The following is a 7,790-nucleotide window of genomic DNA, read 5'->3' on the forward strand; positions in this document are numbered from 1 at the left end:
GGCACCATCAACACATGTAATGGAGCGTTTTGTACATATATATGGACTTCCCTGGTCACTCAGTGGTAAAGAAGCCACCTGCAATGCAAGAGACGCAGGAGATGTTGGTTCAAGCCCTGGGTGAGGAAAAACTCTGGAGGAGGGCATAGCAGCCCACTCCAGTATTCTTGCCTGGAGAATTCCATGGAGAGAGGAGCCTAGTGGGTGGGCTACAGTCCATGGGGTTGCAAAGAGCTGGACATAACTGAAGCAACTGAGCACACACACACACACGTGTGTGTGTGTATTCACATATTATTACTATTTTCTTACATATATAATAAATATATAATTTGATGGTGCCATGTGGCATGCAAGATCTTAGTTCCCCGACCAGGGATTGAACCCACACCCAGGAGTGGAAGTTCAGAGTCTTAAGCACTGGACAGCCAAAAAAGACCTTATATTTAAATATGTGTATATATATATATATACCAGTTGCTTAGTCACTTCTGACTGTTTGCAACCCTATGGACTATAGCCCACCAAGATCCTCTGTCCATGAGGATTACAACTAAATCTTCCCCTATACTTTGTGAGAAATCATCACCAATTACGAAAATCATGGCAAAGAAGAGACAATTTAGTATTTGCATTTTTACCTTGTCTTCAGGTTGGTTACAGTTCTGCTTGGTGAGCTCAGAGCTGTGTCTGCAACACAGAGACTTACACTGCACTCAGCACTCACAGTTTCTCCTCCTGTGTTCTCAGAATTGCGTTCCACAAGTCATTTTCCTTGCATTGTGAACTGACTTCAAGTATTTATACAAGGGTGAGCCAGCTGACGTATGCATTGTAAAATAGACTGCAACCTTGCATCAACAGAGTGACCCAAGAAATGCATAGGAAAAAATGAAACATTTAATGGCATGGATTTTATGTAATAAATTAAGTAGCTTTTTAAAATTAGCTATAACGTGTATGTCTATATTACACACTCTCTCTGGCTACGACAACAATTTATTGCTGTTTAAAAACCAGAGAGAAGGAATTTTGTCTTGAGCACTGGCATCAAGTTTCTTTTCTGACTCCTACAATGAGACATAGTGAATGAAATGCTCTTCTGTCTGGCATGGAGGCGGCCAGGAACAGAGTAATCCTCACTGAATAAGAATTTCAAACCTACCTCATGATAAACAAAGGGAGGATTCCCACACGGAGTGACAGATCGGCTGCAGCTCCAGCTCAGAGAGAGACCAGTGCGGTATCTTAGAATGTTAGCGAGGAAGGGGTCTTAGAGAGCATGTCTTCAGAGATTTTCAGTCCCTACTAAGAACTAATTTTTATCCTGTGACCCAGGATATATCTTCAATACTGAACAAAGAATTTCACAAACAAAGCATTGAAAGTGGAACCTCCATATGGCCCAGTAATTTCATTTCTGGGTGTTTCCTCTAATTCAAAGAGATGCATGCACACCAGTGTTCACAGCAGCATTATCTGCAACAACCAAGATATCACAGCAACCTAAGTGTCCGTGGGTAAATGAGTGGAGAGAGAAAATGTGTTACGTATATGCAATGGGATATACTAAGCTGTAAAGAATGAAGTCTTGGCCATTTGCAGCAACATGGGTGGATGTAGGAAGTATTATATTAAGTGAAATTGCAGTGAAAGACTAATAAGTTGATCTCAGTCATAGAAGAAATAGAAGGAATCTAAAAACAGAACAAACTAAATGAAATGAAAACAACTCATAGTTACAGAAAACTACTATGCCTTAAAGTATTGCTTCTAAAAATAGACTTTTAAAAAAATTTATTTATAAAGAATCCTTCCAACAAACTATTAGCTAACTCTGCTGCTGCTGCTGCTAAGTCGCTTCAGTCGTGTCCAACTCTGTGCGACCCCATAGACGGCAGCCCACCAGGCTTCCCTGTCCCTGGGATTAACTGGGCACCATTGAAGTGAAATCCAGGCTCGTGTACTAGCAACTTTTTATCAAATTGCACACACACAACACACACACACACATATACATAAAGACAGATGCTTTTAGTTTTAAAAACAGTGTCCAAACTATAAATATATGCACAGGAAGAAGAGGCTAATTAATAAAAGAAAAAGATCCAAAGCCATTTTTTAGAAAAGAAAAGAGCTAGAATTTAGATCTTTTGTATTTCCACTAAATGACTCTTGATTCATGTAGGTTTAATCCCAGTGTTGAAAAGATCCCCTGGAAAAGGAAATGGCAACCCACTCCAGTCTTCTTGTTTGGAGAATCCCATGGACAGAGGAGCCTGGAGGGCTATAATCCATAGCATCAAAAAGAGTCAGACACGACTGTACATCTAAGTACCCACACATGTGAGAGAAACGGACTTCAAAATGGTGCAAATCTTCTCTAGAGCCTCAAGGAAACATACCTTGAATCAGACTTCCACCAATTTAGAGAACTTTACATCTCTCATATACAGTCCTGGGGAGAGCTTGGATTCAAGAACAAAAAGCAGGGAGGGGTGATTCACAATGAGAAAAGAACTTCACAGAGACTGATTAATCTGTATAGATGCTGTTCCCCCACAGATACAAAGAATGGTCATTTTTTTGGGTGGGGGGAAAGCAGTTAATAATTCACTAGCTAACTATTCATAGAACCAGGAAATTGTTTGTGAATAAATGTCTGGAGCATTGCTCAATAGTTTATGTGCTATTATTTCCTGTAAACAGTCTCTTAACCAAAGAACACTTGCTGGTTTTTCTTGCCCATAAAGTCCCTGACCTATAAAGGCTCTGATTAATAGCTAGGAGTGAAGGTGTGTGTCCCGTCTATTGTTCTAGATGTTTAAAGGAACATATCATAGTATGTGGTCACCCCTGGAGCCTGAATTTCACAGAACTTGTATCCATCTAATGGTCCTTGTCTCTTGCATTTGCTTTGTGCTGCAATGAAAGGTTCCCACCCAGAATGTCCTCATTTAGGTATATATGGGAGGATTTTTTTTTTTTTATGTTATATGATTTTATTTCAGTAAGAAAGTTTTTACAAAAAATGGCAGATTGATGCTGGTGGCTTCTGCTTTTCCAAAGATAAGATTTATGTATGCATCATAACACATGATTCTCAACAATTATTTTTAATAAGAAAAACAAGTGATTTCTTCTCATTTCTTTAGATAAGACAAGGGAAGCAGATGTGACCAGTTGGTGCTGGAACCAAATGGGAAGCTTCTGAACTCCAGTTCAATGTCTTTTTAGTGTTCCATTCATTGGAAAGAACTATGTAGTTGAGTCAGCATGTTTCTTCATAGTTAAAATAGGGAGAACTAGTTCACAACAGGTATTGTAAATCAACTGTTTCTGTGTAGCTCCTAGCTATGGTACATGAAGAGTAAACAAACAGTTTTTCTATTTCTCCTTTCCTGAATCTATGTCCCTCGATATTTCCATGTTGGTTGACATTTGCTTTTTTTTTTTTTTAAACTTTACATAATTGTATTAGTTTTGCCAAATATCAAAATGAATCCATGGCAGGAATTTTTTAATGACCTGATATTTATTAGATTCTCATAAGCATTCATTTTCATTTCTTTACTAAAATTGTCCATTTTGTGGCCACCCCATGTGGCATGCTTAAAACTCAACATTCAAAAAACAAAGATCATGGCACCTGATTCCATCACTTCATGGCAAATAGATGGAGAAATAATGGAAACCATAATGGACTTTATTTTCTTGGGCTCCAAAATCACTGCAGACAGTGACTGCAGCCATGTAATTAAAAGACACTTGCTCCTTGGAAGAAAAGCTATGACCAACCTAGACAGCATATTAAAAAGCAGAGACGTTACTTTACCAACAAAGATCCATTTAGTCAAAGCTATGGTTTCTCCAGTAGTCACCTATGGATGTGAGAGTTGGACCATAAAGAAACCTGATCACTAAACAATTGATGCTTTTGAACTGCGGTGTTAGAGAAGACTCTTGAGAGTCCCTTGGACTGTAAAGAGATCCAATCAGTCAATCCTAAAGGAAATCAGTTCTGAATGTTCATTGGAAGGACTGATGTTGAAACTGAAGCTCCAATTCTTTGGCCACCTGATGCAAAGAACTGACTCATTAGAAAAGACCCTGATGCGGGGAAAGATTGAAGGCAGGAGGAAAAGGGGACAACAGAGGACGACATGGCTGGATGGCATCACCAACTCAATGGACATGAGTTTGAGCAGGCTCCGGGAGGTGGTGATGGACAGGAAGCCTGGCGTGCTGTAGTCCATGGGGTCGCAGAGTCAGACACGATTGAACGACTGAACTGATGTGGCACACAGGATCTTAATTACCCAACAAGTGATAGAACCTGTGCCCTCTGCAGTGGAAGCATGGATTCTTAACCACTAGACCACCAGGGAAGTCTCTAAAATCGTTCTCTTTTAATTGAAATATAGCTGATTTACAATGTTTCAGGTGTCCAGCAAAATGATTCAATTAAATATGGATTCTTTTTCAGATTTTTTCTATTAGGATAGGGTATTATAAGATTCATCAGACTTATCGCAGTGCCTACACCTTGTGGACGTTGTGGCAGCTTTTTCCAGTCTAAGAATCACACTCTTAGCAGCATTGACAAGTCTAGTCTGAAGAGGTGCACTTGGAAAGAAATACCTTTAAAGGTGGATTATTTTTTAAATATTTGAAAAGCATTTTGGTCCATCTTTTCTTTCCTTCATGCTTTCCTCTGCATTCTGCATCCTTTTCTCTCCCTCCCAATGCACTGATAATATAGAAGCATGTATTGCTTTGCTTAAATTACAAGCCAAATTAGGCAAAAATTCAAAGGTTTTCTAAAATATATATGCTATACATATTATTTGGGGCTTCCCTGGTGGCTCATATGGTAAAGAATCCGCCTGCAATGTGAGAGACCTGGGTTTGATCCCTGAGTTGGAAAGATGCCCTGGAGGAGGGCATGGCAACCCACTCCAGTATTCTTGCCTGGAGAATCCCATGGACAGAGGAGCCTGCAGGCTACAGTCCATGGGGTCGCGAAGAGTCGGACAAGACTGAGCAACTAAGTCCAGCATGCATATTATTTATATATATGTATATGTAAGCTTTTCTACTACACTTGATAAAAGTTTGTGAAAGAACATTCAAAAAAGAGAAGAGATGGAGTAATTGGAAAACATAAACTAAATGAAATGGAAACACTGAATATGAAATAGAAAAAGTGGAACAAGCTAGATAAAAGATCATGATATAGTCCAGTTGTTTTCAAACATGGCCTAAACATTTGGCTGACCAAAAAATTTATGACATTTTGATTCCATTTTGACTTAGTATGAATAAAATGCTAGATTTCTAATAAAAAAAATAGATATTCAACAAGCAGCAAAGGTTTACTGTACAGTACAGGGAACTACAATCAATATCTTATAATAACCTATAATGGAAAATAATTTCAGAAATAATATATGTGTATATGTATAACTGAATCTCTGTTATGTGCTGGAAATGCTGTAAGTCAACTGTACTTCAACAATATATATATTAAAAAATTACAAGCCAAGAGTAAATCTCCATATTTGTAAAAGATTAGTCACTCTAGCTTCACTTAAGTATGCTGTGTCCAGTACAATGCTGTTCTCATCTTGGTTCACAAAGCCACAAGCAAGGAACAAGCAGAAGACAGAGAGGATCAAAGGAAGGTCTCAGGACACAGTTAAGTTCTGCGAGTCAGCAGGTTGCCTGCTTCGTTAGCGACGCTCCCTGCGGCGTCTCTTCTCTAAAGTGCTGTTGGTATCTACACTGAGGATTAGTCTTACTGTCAGACCCATGTTTTTCTAGTCATGGGTCTTCACATATTCCAGGTTGCCTATTGGGGCAGAAACTAAATATTAGCATCAAGAGATACCCAGATGATTAAAGACACATAATGTTTTTCTCTATTCAGTAGAATCTGTCAGTCAGGAAAGCACGCACTGGAGAGAAATTAGAAAGGGAGCAGAAGATCACTGTCTTTTCTCTTAGAGAGCTTGTACTTAGGGGAGTGTATTCTTAGAAGAGTTTATGTTATTCTTCTATTACAATGCAAATTGTCAGAAAGTTTATTATTAAGAGAAATAATACCTATCCATATGAAATCAACTGAAAGTCTGCTGCTGCTGCTGCTGCTGCTAAGTCACATCAGTCATGTCCGACTCTGTGCAACCCCATAGATGGCAGCCCACGAGGCTCCCCCATCCCTGGGATTCTCCAGGCAAGAGCACTGGAGTGGGTTGCCATTTTCTTCTCCAATGCATGAAAGTGAAAAGTGAAAGTGAAGTCGCTCAGTCGTGATCGACTCTTTATGACCCCATGGACCGTAGCCTACCAGGCTCCTCCGTCCATAGGATTTTCCAGGCAAGAGTACTGGAGTGGGGTACCATTGCCTTCTCCACCTGAAAGTCTAGATGACCCAAACATGAGAACATGTAGTATGTAATTATGAATTTGCCCAAATCTATAAGGGGTGTCGTCTTCCAGAAAAGCCTGAGGTCATCAGAGACACTTGGCGTCGATCGGTGAGCATGCTGGAGAAGGGGTGAGCCGCGTGAGGTGCTAGAACGTGAGATGAGAAGACACAGCGTAGCCAAGGCACAGAGAGGTCTGCATTGAAGTCCAAGGCATGTCTTGACAGAGCACAAATCATCTCTGGCAGTTGCTTAATGTCTATGAAACTTATTTTCCTTATGAAATGAGAATAACAATGATAAATAATAATTTCAACCTTACAGGTTTGTAAGGAGACTCGAGATGAGGTCTGAGATCATTTTATAATTGATAAGCGGTGGGGGACTTCCCTGGTGGTCCAGTGGTTAAGACTTTATCTTCCAGCGTAGGGGGGTGATTGTTCGATCCCTGATTGGGAAACTAAGATCCCAAATGCCTCAAGGCCAAAAAACCAGAACATAAACAACAGAAGTAATACTGTAACAAATTCAATAAAGACTTTAAAGATAGTTCACATCAAAAAAAGTCTTAAAAAAGTACAGTAAATAAGCTATGATTATGATGATAATGAAGGTGATGAGGATATTTCTCCTCCTTTCTATTAAGAGCTGTGAGAAAAAGCTTCTCTCTGCTCCTTTAGAAATAGAAACTCTAAGGATGCTCTTCCCCTCACCTCAGACATCATCCCTTTGTTTAGGTTTGGTGTGTGTTTAGCAGAACACAGAATACTCTCAAGGAGCCACGGATGGAGGTGGAAATGAGTATGTGTGGACATGATGTGTTTTGTGAGTCAGCCTGAGTGGAGATCTCCACAAAGAACATGAATGTGGTCAGGTTTTTCAACAATAAAATTACTATGGGTTAATATATGCAAATTGTGTAACCTTATGAATTTAAATCCTAATATTTAATTTTAAATTAGATGATCTGCTTACGTAAGTATCTGTAAAAGTAACTTTTACATATAATAAAATAGCAACATTAACCAAATCAGTTGTATATTAAAAAAGCATTCTTTCTTTTAATTGCTTGCTTGGCCTAGAAAACAGTGCCGGTAGTCCCACAATTCGTCCAGGGAAAACAATCACACGGTATAATTATTTTGTGTTTCTTTATTCTGATAAATAGAGGAAAAAAACAAACTATACAGCACATGAAATAATATACTGTAAATAACAACTGGCAAAAGTTATAAGACACTAATTTAATATTTGAAAAACTATGTACACATCAAATCTCTATCAAGGAAAGGCTGAAAGATATCAAGTCAAAATTATTGACCAACTATTTTGTTGGTTCCCAATGCCAAATCCATAATTTTT

This window comes from Bubalus bubalis, chromosome 22 (assembly GCF_019923935.1).
Source record: "Bubalus bubalis isolate 160015118507 breed Murrah chromosome 22, NDDB_SH_1, whole genome shotgun sequence".
Taxonomy (NCBI): domain Eukaryota; kingdom Metazoa; phylum Chordata; class Mammalia; order Artiodactyla; family Bovidae; genus Bubalus; species Bubalus bubalis.